Source organism: Carassius carassius, chromosome 35, assembly GCF_963082965.1.
Source record: "Carassius carassius chromosome 35, fCarCar2.1, whole genome shotgun sequence".
In the NCBI taxonomy this organism is placed as follows: domain Eukaryota; kingdom Metazoa; phylum Chordata; class Actinopteri; order Cypriniformes; family Cyprinidae; genus Carassius; species Carassius carassius.
In genome coordinates, this window is record NC_081789.1 from 23,898,478 (window position 1) to 23,910,814 (window position 12,337).

General features: G+C 37.3%; 1 pseudogene; it reads right to left on the reverse strand.

Annotated features, from left to right (window-relative positions):
- LOC132116278 (arf-GAP with GTPase, ANK repeat and PH domain-containing protein 3-like) overlaps positions 1-12,337 on the reverse strand; it is a 98,955-nt pseudogene that overhangs the window by 29,235 nt on the left and 57,383 nt on the right.

Genomic DNA, 12,337 nt, shown 5'->3' on the forward strand with positions numbered 1-12,337 from the left:
AGCGACAGCACATTTGATTTATGATGCTTCACAACAGCTAAAATTCGATTTCTGCCAGCATTCACCGCTTCTGATTGCCCTGTAAATGAGATAAACTGATAGCAATTTATTCAAGGATCCAAGCGCCCCCCTCCCATCTCTCCCACTCCTCTGCCTTCAGCAGATACCACTTGCTCCATGTGAGTGATTCTCATACTTAAGCAATATGTCTGTATTCTGCATGCACTCACTAGAACAGACAAGCACGCACTAATAGAACCTTTCAAGCTGTACCGTGGCAAAAACGACGACGTCCATGATGGAAATTGCATCCGCGCACACATTCAGCCACTGTTATTCTGCCAGATGACCAAGCAAAGCTTAAGAAAATCAGATGTTAGACCTCATACTCTTGAGGAACTGTCTGCGTAATGAGACAGAACGAGCATTAAGAACGTCTTTAACTCCTGCTGCAATGGGAAATGACCACGTTTGCGATCCCTTGAGCTTTTAATGTCATCCATACACATTTAAAACTAATAAAACAGTCACAATAGTGGCGCTGGATCATTTGAGGCGATTTTAGCTCATGTAAAAACACAATTAAACTTGATCCTGGTCGCATTTAAATAGCTGAAACGGATGAAAATTAAACAAAAATCCTTCTTCAAACCCTAAATGTTGACAGAACTAAAGTCTTTAGTGCTTGATTGTGGTCTTTCTGTGTGACTTCAAAGATGCACATAGGCTAAATGTGGATTTATTAAATAGTGTTCAAAAAAACAACAACTATAATTTTATTAGGAAGCGCCTGTGTCATCATCATTGATGGACGGTGTCCATCTAGTTGATGGATTTTGCCTATTGGCAACAAAACAGCCTGAGGGAAGCGCTTTTTTTTCCTCAATAACAACCAATTAGGAGACTGTATTTGTCATTGGGATGGGCAATAAAACCCAAGTGGCACCGTCTTCATGACACATCATCTCTGTTGTACGTGGCACAAAACAATGGATCACCAAATGAAGATTTCTAATTCAGAAAAAGATTTAAATATTTTGTTAGCCACAGGCCAATTTGACTTTTTTGTATGAGAGCATTTTGTACCTAAAACAAGCCTACAAATGCTAAAACTGTTACTTATTTCCAATAAACTACTGGCGTTTGTGATATTTTGTTATCAATGGGACAGTGAGATATAGATGATACAGTAAATGCAAATTTTTGGTACAAATGATACAAACTTGTACAGTTTTGTATCCCTTTACCTTCATTCCCTGCAGAAAGGCCGTCTGGTTTGGTGATGCCTGTGCTTTTTTTCCGTCTGTGTTTCTTGCGGTTGGCATGAGGTGATGGTGGAGGCTCAAGTTTGGGACTGGTGGCGCTGCTCATGCCAGGGGTGGAGCTGAGAGGATCGGACATCCCATTGGCTGGAAAAAAAGAAAACAGACATGAAGTTCAACCAAAGATGAAAAAAACTAAAATCCTAATAAAAACTTGCATTAACAGGGGAATATCGATCTGTCCGCTAACACTCCAGAAACAAATAATGCATGTATCTGTAGATGCGATCAGACGAAACTCCTCTCAGCTAGCGCATCTTTTCAAAGTAACTAGCAGCATTGTCACCTGACCTGAAACCTGCATGCTGATTCGCTAAAATGGACTTATTGGTTTCTGTTGTAAAACGTGAACTCGAGATGACTTGACAGCAAACAATACCGACTTTTGTGACAAACCGTGTTTAGGATTCATACTATATGTGGAAAATCACCCATGGCAGTCATTTTTTTTTTAGCATTTTTATTTTTATTTTTTTTTTTTTTTGCAAATTAACTCTTCATATACACACAACAATAAAATAAAAAACAAAAACTTTTTGCTTCCTAGCACAACTGATGAACATATGTTATTAAACATCTCCTAAACGGGTTACAGTTTTAAGTGTTCCTTAATTTTAGTAACCCTGGTTACCCACAGTACAAGTGAAGATCCACAACCACAGAGAAAAACAAGAGCTGGACCACACCTCCGTTTCACCTCTATTAGCTTGACGAGAAGGGGACGTGCACGTGAGTAACAAATGATGATTTGCTGTTGCCCGAGGACCAGCGCTGTAATGGGCGATGCCACATGAGCATCCAAGAGGTTGTGTTGGGCGTAAGGTACAGATGCGATATTAACCTGCCGTGTTTTTCTGTGATGCAATAAGAAAAGGGGGTGTCAGTAGGGAAGCCACGGCCATCTTTCTAAACCTCATGACACTTCCACATCATTTTTGGGTGCCCTCGGGACACTATTACCCACAACCCCCCGACCAGCCCAGGGGCAGAGGGGCCCAACAAAGTGGACCCCATATTGTTAGCGGCCCTCAGAAACACACTCGCACACACAGTGTGTCAGATGCGGGCAGTCTCCTCCATTGTCTTGGCATCAAAAGCTCATTGCAGTGTTGCAAACTCCATTCATCTCTAGAGGCCTGGGGTGTATAAGAGTGTGCGTGTGCAAATGTGTGTGTGTGTGCGCCACGACATTTGGGTCTGGAAGTGTCTGAAACCCGCGGAGCTAAATAACGCATATTCTAATGGCACCAACAACCATTAGCCTGTGTAGAACATTAGGCGTAATTTGGGGGTTTACCTTGAGGGATCGCTGGGCTAGCATGCTCTTTAAAGAGAGAGAGATGGAGGCAGCACAGGGGGTACAGGACAATAAACTACAGCCACCCGACCTGCCGTAGGCTCTAATGACTTTAGCATCTAGCTAATGCTAACTTTAACACTTCGGTTTCCCTGCGACAGTTCCGTACAGTGACCGTTTCTTTCATATGGTAAACCGACGGAATTTGTTGTTTTATTGATAAGACGCGTTTAATAATTATGATTGAGGCGTTTAATAAGAACAGCATAATAATGAATAAATTATGAAGAGGAGGATTACTCAGATGCACTGTGGGATTTGAGCTTAATTACACATGGCAAGAGACAAATTAGAGGGTTTAACAATTAGCCTCGTTACACAATTACGATAATTCTCAATCAATATTGTTGCTTCATCTTTATCAAAGATGTGCAAGAAAGATTCGTCCTAATGATAATGTTACTGTGGTATGTAGGTAATGTACATGTAAATGTATAAACGCTTTTGTAAATTAATTTCTTTAATCATATGTCAAGATCATGGGCTTAAATTTATACATTCATATTCTAATTCATAAAGCAATTTTCACTTTAAATAGATAACTGTAAATTAATAACTAGTGAATTTTGAATACATATAGATACATATTTGTGCAAAATACACAAACACATAAATTCTACATTATATATATATATATATATATATATATATATATATATATATATATATATATAAACATTTATTTCATTAACATTTATTTCATTAAAAAAAGACACTGCCTCATGATAATTGTATATTTTAATATTTAGAAATTTTTATAATTAAATTATATTATTACATTTACTTAAAATATATCAAAATAAATAAATAAAAATTATTTGTCTTTGACACTAAATAAAAAAAAATATTATGCAGTTTTATTAGTCAAAGATATTACCAACAATAATTTTGTATTTTAATATTTAAATATTATTTATTAACAGTATCTAAATAAATTAAAATGTACTATCATTGGACATTATTATATTAGTGTAAATGTACTTCAGTATAATCTGTAAATTTAGACTGCCTGTTTCTGTCAGTAATACTAAAACAAAAGGCCTCACTTAAGGCCTCTTTCTTTTCCCAAGATCACTGTGTTTACCATGAGTGCCGTTTAGGCACTACAAAGCAGATATAGTGATATGAGATCGCTGGAAACACGGCAGGTTGGCAGTTGATGCTTCATCACTGACTCTGTGTTCACCATTGATATTCATGACTTTAAGAGTCTGCTCTCCCTCCCGCGTATGAATGGCGGAGCGGCGCTCCCAGCTGCCACACACGTTGTGGCAGAGACGCAAACGTCTGTTTCAATTTCTACACTCCTCTTCCCAACAGCCCCCCTGGGACCAATCATTAGCTACAGCAGACAGCTGGGGGTAGAGGGCTTCTGAGAATACTGTTCACACACTACACACATGCAGAAGCTTTCGCACATACAAGCACACAAACACACACACACTCTCAGCAAAGAGTGCCCATTGGCTGTGACAGCAGTGGCATTGTGTGTGTAAGCTGAGGTTAACAGTGAAGGGCTGCCCTTGTCAGATCAACCATCTGAACCTCTGTTTACATCATTAAACTAAAAAGTACCCTGGTACAGCGATAGATGGTTACAAATGACATGATGCTTTTTTAGTTAAGCCATGTTCACACCAAGAAGGACAACTATAAAGATAACAATATTAGCGTTCACACAAGGGCCGATATCATCTGTTTATTCTTAGCGCATGCTTATCTGCCGCTTTAAATTCTCAAGCTTGTTATAGCAGGATGGATTCTGATTGGACATCAATGATCGTATCTTCATCAGCTGGAAAAAATAATTCTGAAAATTCAGTGCCTTTATCATTATAGCTGTAGTGTGGACGTCTTTAATATTGAGAACAATTTTTAGAACTATATCTTTATTGTTATCTTTATAGTTATCATCCTTGATGTGAACAGGCCTTCATACTATGGTACTGAATTAAACTGATTATTATGGTGCATTGATAATTTTCATTTTAATTAATTATTTTATTATAAAATGTAACCACTGTGATCTTTTGATTTGACTGCCCTGCATCTTTGACAATTTGTACATTTTGTTTCCACCTTTTCTATATATTTTATCGTACCACAATATTGTTCCCTTTTTGGACCGGATGTTTATTAAAGTTTTTTCTTTATCAGAATACTTAAGAAGACTTATTTAATAGACATGGTACCATAATAATTTTTTTGAGACTTAGGACCAGAAAAATTATTATTTATACAAGGGGTGCTCTGATTGATTGGCTACCAATCATTATCGGCCGATAATCCGATAATATAAAATTATTGTCTCACGTACCACACATGGACTGCATACGCACTGCAAACAGAGTATGTGTGAACCTGGTGTAAAAGGCCGCCTCACATACAGCGAAAACTAGGCTTGTGCTGTGTGTAAGCTATTGTGCAACAATTGCACGATTGTCAAAACAAGAATGCAGTGCATGAACAAATATTTAGGTGAGATATATATATTTTTTTTTTTAAAAGAAAAAGAAATCAACACGTCCTGTTTAGCAGTGACAGCTCTTAAAGTACTAGCAGCCAAAAAACCTAATAGCCCAGCTGCTGTGATATCTGTTGATCAAAGACCATAGAAAAAAAGAGGAAATCAATAACTTTTGAAGCTTTAAGGATTCATCTATATTTAATCAAGACTTTTAATTTAAAAGTTGTTATTTTTAAAGTCTTATAAATGATAAAAATGGTAGCTCTCATTTATTTTGTAATGTTGATCGGCTAAAACCAATGGTTAAAAAATCTATTTCATACAGACATCAGTAGTATTGGTATCATTGTACTTGCCTTCAGTCATAAAAAAGATACATTTTTAAAAATACAATATCTTTATGTTGTTTCTATATTGATTTGAAGATTGCATGTAAATTGCAATATAAAAGTATATTTAAAAAATAAATGTTAGGTGAGATTAATAGCGAATAATTTTAGAAAAATGTGTGATTAAGCAAAAATGAACTTGTAAAACAAGTCTTAATCTTCTGCAATGTTGCTACATGTAAATGTATTTTACCTGGAAAACAAGCCAAAAAAAGTTTATCTAAAAACTTAAGAAGTCTGAGGTGAGGTAATTGAAGTGTGCAAGGGACCTGAATGCATTTACAGCCTAATCTCAGTTTAGCTGGAGCCGCTCTTCAGGCAGCAGGAAATAAGGTGGTCATCTAACCTGTGATTAACGAGCGTTAGCGTCCCTGTGGGAAATGCCACTTTACACTGTGGATCTGGAGACGAGGGCTGTGGGTGAGCCAGGGAAGATTGGAGGGTGTGAACAAAGAATATTAACTCATTTCTTAATAGCTCTCAAAAAATTTTCTTCCAGCATACGTGAGGAGAAACTTCAATTTCTCGCATTCGCTAATTTGAGAGCTAGCGGTGCGGACGGTAATTTTGCGAGGAAGACGATGACACCCCCCCTCCCTCCACTCCTAGCCCTTGACACGGCAGCCGTGTGAGCAGCCCCCGTCTGTAATCAATGCCAATGGCTGCAATTAATGCTGAGAAAAGTGTGCAGAACACAATCACTACTTCCTTCTTATTATTGTCAATTAGAAAGCGCTAATCAAGGCATGGGCAGCACACGTCGCTGCTCTCTCCAAACGAAATGTCAAACTTCATTACAGCCGAGAGCGGGAATCAAACTCCCTGCGCTCGCTGCCTCCTCCAGCACCGCGGGGGAGACGTCTTCTCTGCCTCTAACCACAGCAGATTTCAGATTAGCACCACACCGCTAGACTAGCTCAGATGCTGCACGCTAATCTTCAGGCTAACTGAATCTAGCCTAAAAGCAGTTCATCACACTTTATTGTGATAATTCCAATATAATAAAATGATATGCATAAAATGATAAGGGGGGAAAAATCCAGAAAACTGCAATAAATGTGTACATAAGCATTCTATCCATAAAATGATCAACAGAGCAAGAAAACCACCTAGCAACTCCTTAGCAACTGCTTAGCAACATACTAACTACAAATCAGAATATATGTGAATATGAAGATTCTATGCATACAATGATCAACACATAAGAAATCTACCTAGAAACCACCCGGAAACACCCTAGCAACCATCCAGAAGACCCTAGCAACTACATAGCAATATATTAACTACTAATAAGAACAAATTCACAAATAATGACAGCCGAGCAAGAAAAATACCTAGTAACCACCAGAACACCCTAGCAATTGCATAGCAATATGCTAGCAACCAACTAGAACAAATGTGTAGACAGCTACCTAGCAACCACCTAGAATGTCTTAGCAACACCTAATCAACCACCCAGAACACCCCACCAACTGTAGAGCAACATACTATCAACCAACGTAAACATATGCAGAAATGAGGATTTTATGCTTACATTGATCGATGGAGTAAGACAACTATCTAGCAACAACCCATAACACCTTAGCAACACCCAAGCAACCACTGAGAACACTCTAGCCACTGCATAGAAACATGACAGAAACCAATTAGAACAAATCTGGGAATGCGGATTCTATGCATTAACCAATCAACAGAGTATGAAAACTACCTAGCAACCACCAGAACACCTTAGCAACACCCTGGTAACCACATTGAAAACCCTAGCAACTGCATTTTCAGAAAATTTTAAAACACAGTTCCTTTATAAAACTGTACAAAAAATCACTAGTGAAGTACACAAGATAATTAAGAGATGTTTTATACATGCTGAAAATAAAATTACAAAACACACACACTGCAAACACTCTCTAGCATGTGCAGCACATATATAACTAAGAGCAGAGTGGAGATTTAATCAGAAAGATCAGTATTCAGAGGCTGTAGCTTAGAGAGAGAACAACACTCCCATTATATGGAAATAGTTACTGTTTGAGAAGATTATCAATCTACCGCTGCTCATCTCAACAGTCCTGATCTGCTGGTTGACCTTCAACCCTTGACAAGGATAATGGCATGACTGGGGCTTGCTTAAGATCTGTTTAACACCTAAATAGGCATCAAAGTTAAATTTGTGTAAAACATTGCAACATTGAGTTGCAGATACATGTAATTCTAGCATGACTTTCTGTTTCCTATGGGACACAAAATATAATTTTCTTCCATGCAATGAAAGTCAATGAGGTGTAATGTTTTGTATTGTATAGATACAAAATGTTGTATCTTCTTTTGTACAATACAGCTCAAAATGTTGGGGTCAGTAAGATAAGACAAAAATATGAAGCAACATTGATAATGGTCAGAAATGTTTCTAAAGCAGCAAATCAGCATATTAAGTTTTTTTTTTTGAAGGATCATGTGACACTGAAGACTGAAGAGTAAATTCAACTTTGCATCACAGGAATAAATTAAATTATGAACTTTATTAAAATAGAAAAGAGTACTTTTTAAATTCTAGTAATATTTTACCAATTATAAATTGCAATTAACTGAATTTCTAATCAAAAAAATGCAGCTGTATTTAGTTAAATGTAATTCATCAATTACATTTTGTATACTGTAAATTTTAATTTTCCTGATTCTGACTGTAGCAATTAAATAGACTTTTAATTTTTTATTTTTTGTGTGTGCTTTAATTTTAATTTATTTAGACAAAACAGCATAAAATCAGAAATGTGTTGTTTATTTGCCAGAGTATGAACATAATTACTGGCTGATCAGTATCTGACATTAAAATAAGCAGTTAAATATTGGTGCAACCTACTCACTGGTCAACTAATCAGTTGTTGAACAACTATTTCATCATGCATATCTAACCATACCCCAACGCACATCACATGAATGCAAGAATAATGACAAAACAGAAAAGAAAACCTGCACCCAACAAATTAGGTTTTCTCTTGGTGTGCACTTTCCCAAGATCTCCGATATAAAACGCTATTATCTCCATTATGACCTGTAAAGCTATAATACTCTCAGTAAACGCAAGAACTGAGAGGCTGATGGGTAACAGGTCATAGAGAAAATGCATCCACCAAATCCTGATACAGCTAAAAGTCTGAGGATGTGTGCTTGTGTGTGACAATATCTATTTTACACCAGGGCCTAATGAAGTGCTTTGTCACACACACACACACACACACACACACACACATGCAGCTCATTCTGCGGCTATGGCCGCTTTGAGTAATTCTGCTTAGGATGTGGAGCTGATGGGTGTAGATGGGGGGCCGATGGCGAAGCGGGGCTGAAATTGATTGTTCGACAAGCGGAGACGAGCAGAGAAGGGCGAGTGTTGCGCGGCATCGTGTTCTGTCTGCGACACCACGGGGCCTCCATTTTGCTCATAAAGAGCGCTCTTTAAACTAGCGGGGCCCCTGGGACCCTAACAGAAGGAGGGGGGGAGGAGAGAAAGAGAGAGAGAGGGTGAGAGACAAAAACGGAGACGGCGATAATGCGAGGGCGGGGGGGAGAAACAGAGCAGCAGCTAATGAGAACGACGAGTGCGCAAACATGCATGGAAATGACTGTTATTCTGTTGATGTGCATTTAAGTGCTTTTTTACTGCCAGCCGACAAAGAGAGGGAAATAACCAGTGATGAATGTTGTTCCCGTAAAGCATTCATTTTCCAACGCGGGAGGGGAAAAAAATAAGTAGTGAAGACGGGGGGAAAAATGTGCAGCGTTGTTACGCCCGGCAAATATATTATTTGACTTCACTCAAGTGCACTGACAGGATGGAGAGAAAGAGAGAGAGAAAGAGAGAAGGATAGGCGAAATGGAGAGACTATTTGCAGTTGGTGGTGGGACCAGAGTTGCCATTAAAAGGCTGCAATTACCAAATGATCCTGATTAGCGATTGGCTTGTTAACAGCAAAACCACTGATACAAGTAATGAACAAAAGTGCCATAGTTTCTACAGTAACTACTACTAATAGACTACTATCTTTAACTTATTAAAACCTTCAGTTTGTCGCAAACAAAGAGCAGGTGCTGAAATATTCTGACTTGGTTAAAGTTGCAATAAAATCTGGATCTTTTATTCCTTATTGTGTTTCTGTTTATTTCATATAAGTTCATCTATTTCTAATTATTGGAAAGCAAAAATAATGTAGGGCGGGCCTTGGCTCTATGCATCGGTTGTTGATTCGATTTTTGAGATGTGCATGTTGCATTCAAAAATAGAGGTAGCTGAATGAAAGCTTGCTGGGGTGGATTTTGTTCACAATTAACTTTTTTTATGAACTTCGATGATGCATTTCGAGTTATCACCATGGTTAATCTAGCAGTTTTTGTATATTAATTTATTTTTAAGATGTAACGTACACTTTTTAATGTTTTGGAATATCTTTACATCTCACTTTGGCTGAATTTGATTTGATTATTTTTTTTTTATGCAGTAAAAATTGTGAAATATTATTGGAATTTAAAATAAGTGCTCTCTATCTGAATATATTTTACAATTTAATTTAATCCTGTGATGCAAAGCTATATTTTCAGCATCATTACTCCAGTCTTCAGTGTCACATGATCCTTCAGAAATCAGTCTAATATGCTGATTTGCTGCTCAAGAAACATTCATTATTATTAATGTTGAAAAACACTGCTTTCAAACTTTTGACCTGTACTGTACATTTATAACACTTTACTAGTTGTTTTATTATCTTAGCATTAAATTACAGAAACCTTGTGTCTTTTTTTAATACAACAGCTGAGAAAGTGATGGCAAATTTGACATTTTTCTCTTTTCTGGCCAACATAATCTCTTAATATGTTTTTACTCTTTTGGAAAGTCGTAAAACAACGTAGAAAATCATGGATTTGTCAAAGTTAAATTTGTTATAGTTTCCGTTCACTACTACGTTGAAGTTTACACAACTATGACTAAATACTAAAAACTAACATCTTTGGCCAATTACCATTGTGCATTATACAGAAATAATATACTAAAAATCATGTATTGATGCATTCACTGCATGTTATTGTACTAATCTGGTACAACTGGTGCAAAATCCCCCCATCAATGACCCTGAAGTACGACCTAATATCTGCTGTAAGTATCAAAGCAATGTGAAAAACAACTGTCAAGAAAAAAACCGGGTTGAATTTTAAACATATCATAAAGTAAACGTTAATAAGACTGATCTGAGAAAGAATTTAAAAAGGGAAGTGTCTGCAGTGAAGTAAAGCCGACGTTTCTTGGCTTGTCCTCTAACCTGCCGTGGTGCTGATAACAGCCTCACTCCACTGTTCAGCGCTGGACACAGAGAACGAGCGCTGGTGCATCCCCTCTTTACTAGTTCCCAAAGCCACGCCAGCCGCCGAGCCCCCAGACTGCAGGGAACTGCTGCTGTTAGAGTGAGGAGTGCCTGAGGGATGAGAAGAGAGAGAGAGAGATGCTCAAATCACATTTCACACAACTTTGTGTGTATATCAGTGCTTTAAGTGTTTATTGTAGTACATATTAGCACCAAAAGTACATATAGTACACTCATAAAAAAAGGTTCAAAAACTGTCACTGGAGCAGCACCCTTTGAAAAGGTACAAAATATGTCATTTTTATGGTACCAATATGCATAATAAGTGCCTTATTAAAATACTTTTTGAAAAGGAAATATGTCCTAGTGACAACTTTTGTACCTTTTTTGGGAGTGTAGTACCTTAAAGATACATATTAGTACTTAAAGTGTATAAAGTAGTACCTACAGTAAATGCTACATATTAGCACCTTTTGAAAGAGTTCTGCCCCACTGACAGCTTTTGTACTTTTTTTTTTCTCTTCTGAGCGTGCACAGCATGTTGGAGGTATGGCCCAACAGTTTCCACATGTAGTCCACCCTTTCTCACTAATATCTTTATCAATAAAAGTGGCCAAAAAAGGGCAAAAAACAATCATGTACCATGATTTTCCAATGTATACAAGTATTTCTGTAGCTCAAACATTAGAGAACAGCGCTAGCAACGCCAAGATCATGGGTTCGATTCCCAAGGAATGCATGAACTGATAAAATGTATGCCTTGAATACAATGCAAGCTACTTTGAGATAAATGCATCTGATAATTATAAACGTATACTGTAGTACTAAATGACAGCCATTTTCATTCACCATGGTATTTACATTACAGTACAAGGAATTATTGTCGTTTATAATTAGCTAATCAATTTAAAGGGATAGATCACAGTTGAGGGCAGCCATTTTTTTTCATGCTTTGGAAGTCAATGGGTACCGTCAGTGTTTGGTCACCAAAATGTCTTATTTTGTGTTCAGGAAAAAAAAGAAACTCTTACACGTTTGGAACAAAATCAAGGCATGTAAATGAAAGAATGATCTATAACTTTAACAAAAAAATCCACCAGTTTTTGTAAATGTAAATCATACTTTATATCAAAAGTCAAAATTACCAAAGTATGTGTAAAAAAAAAAATCCATATCAAAACTATGTTTCAGTTATTAATACCTGATGGCAATCAGCAAACAATCTCAGAACCACTACTTTCCTATATACAAGATGAGAACCATAAAGTATCAACCATATGTAGGACTAAAGAAGTTACAGTAAAGATTCTGGGAGTATATATTCTGTATCTGATCTCTCTGTGCTACATGAGCAGTCAGTGTCTCACCCTGTCTCCCTCCCTCTGCGTTTCTGCCCCTAATTAGCCCTTAATTAACAAGATACACTCGGAACGGTAATTAGCTCTCCC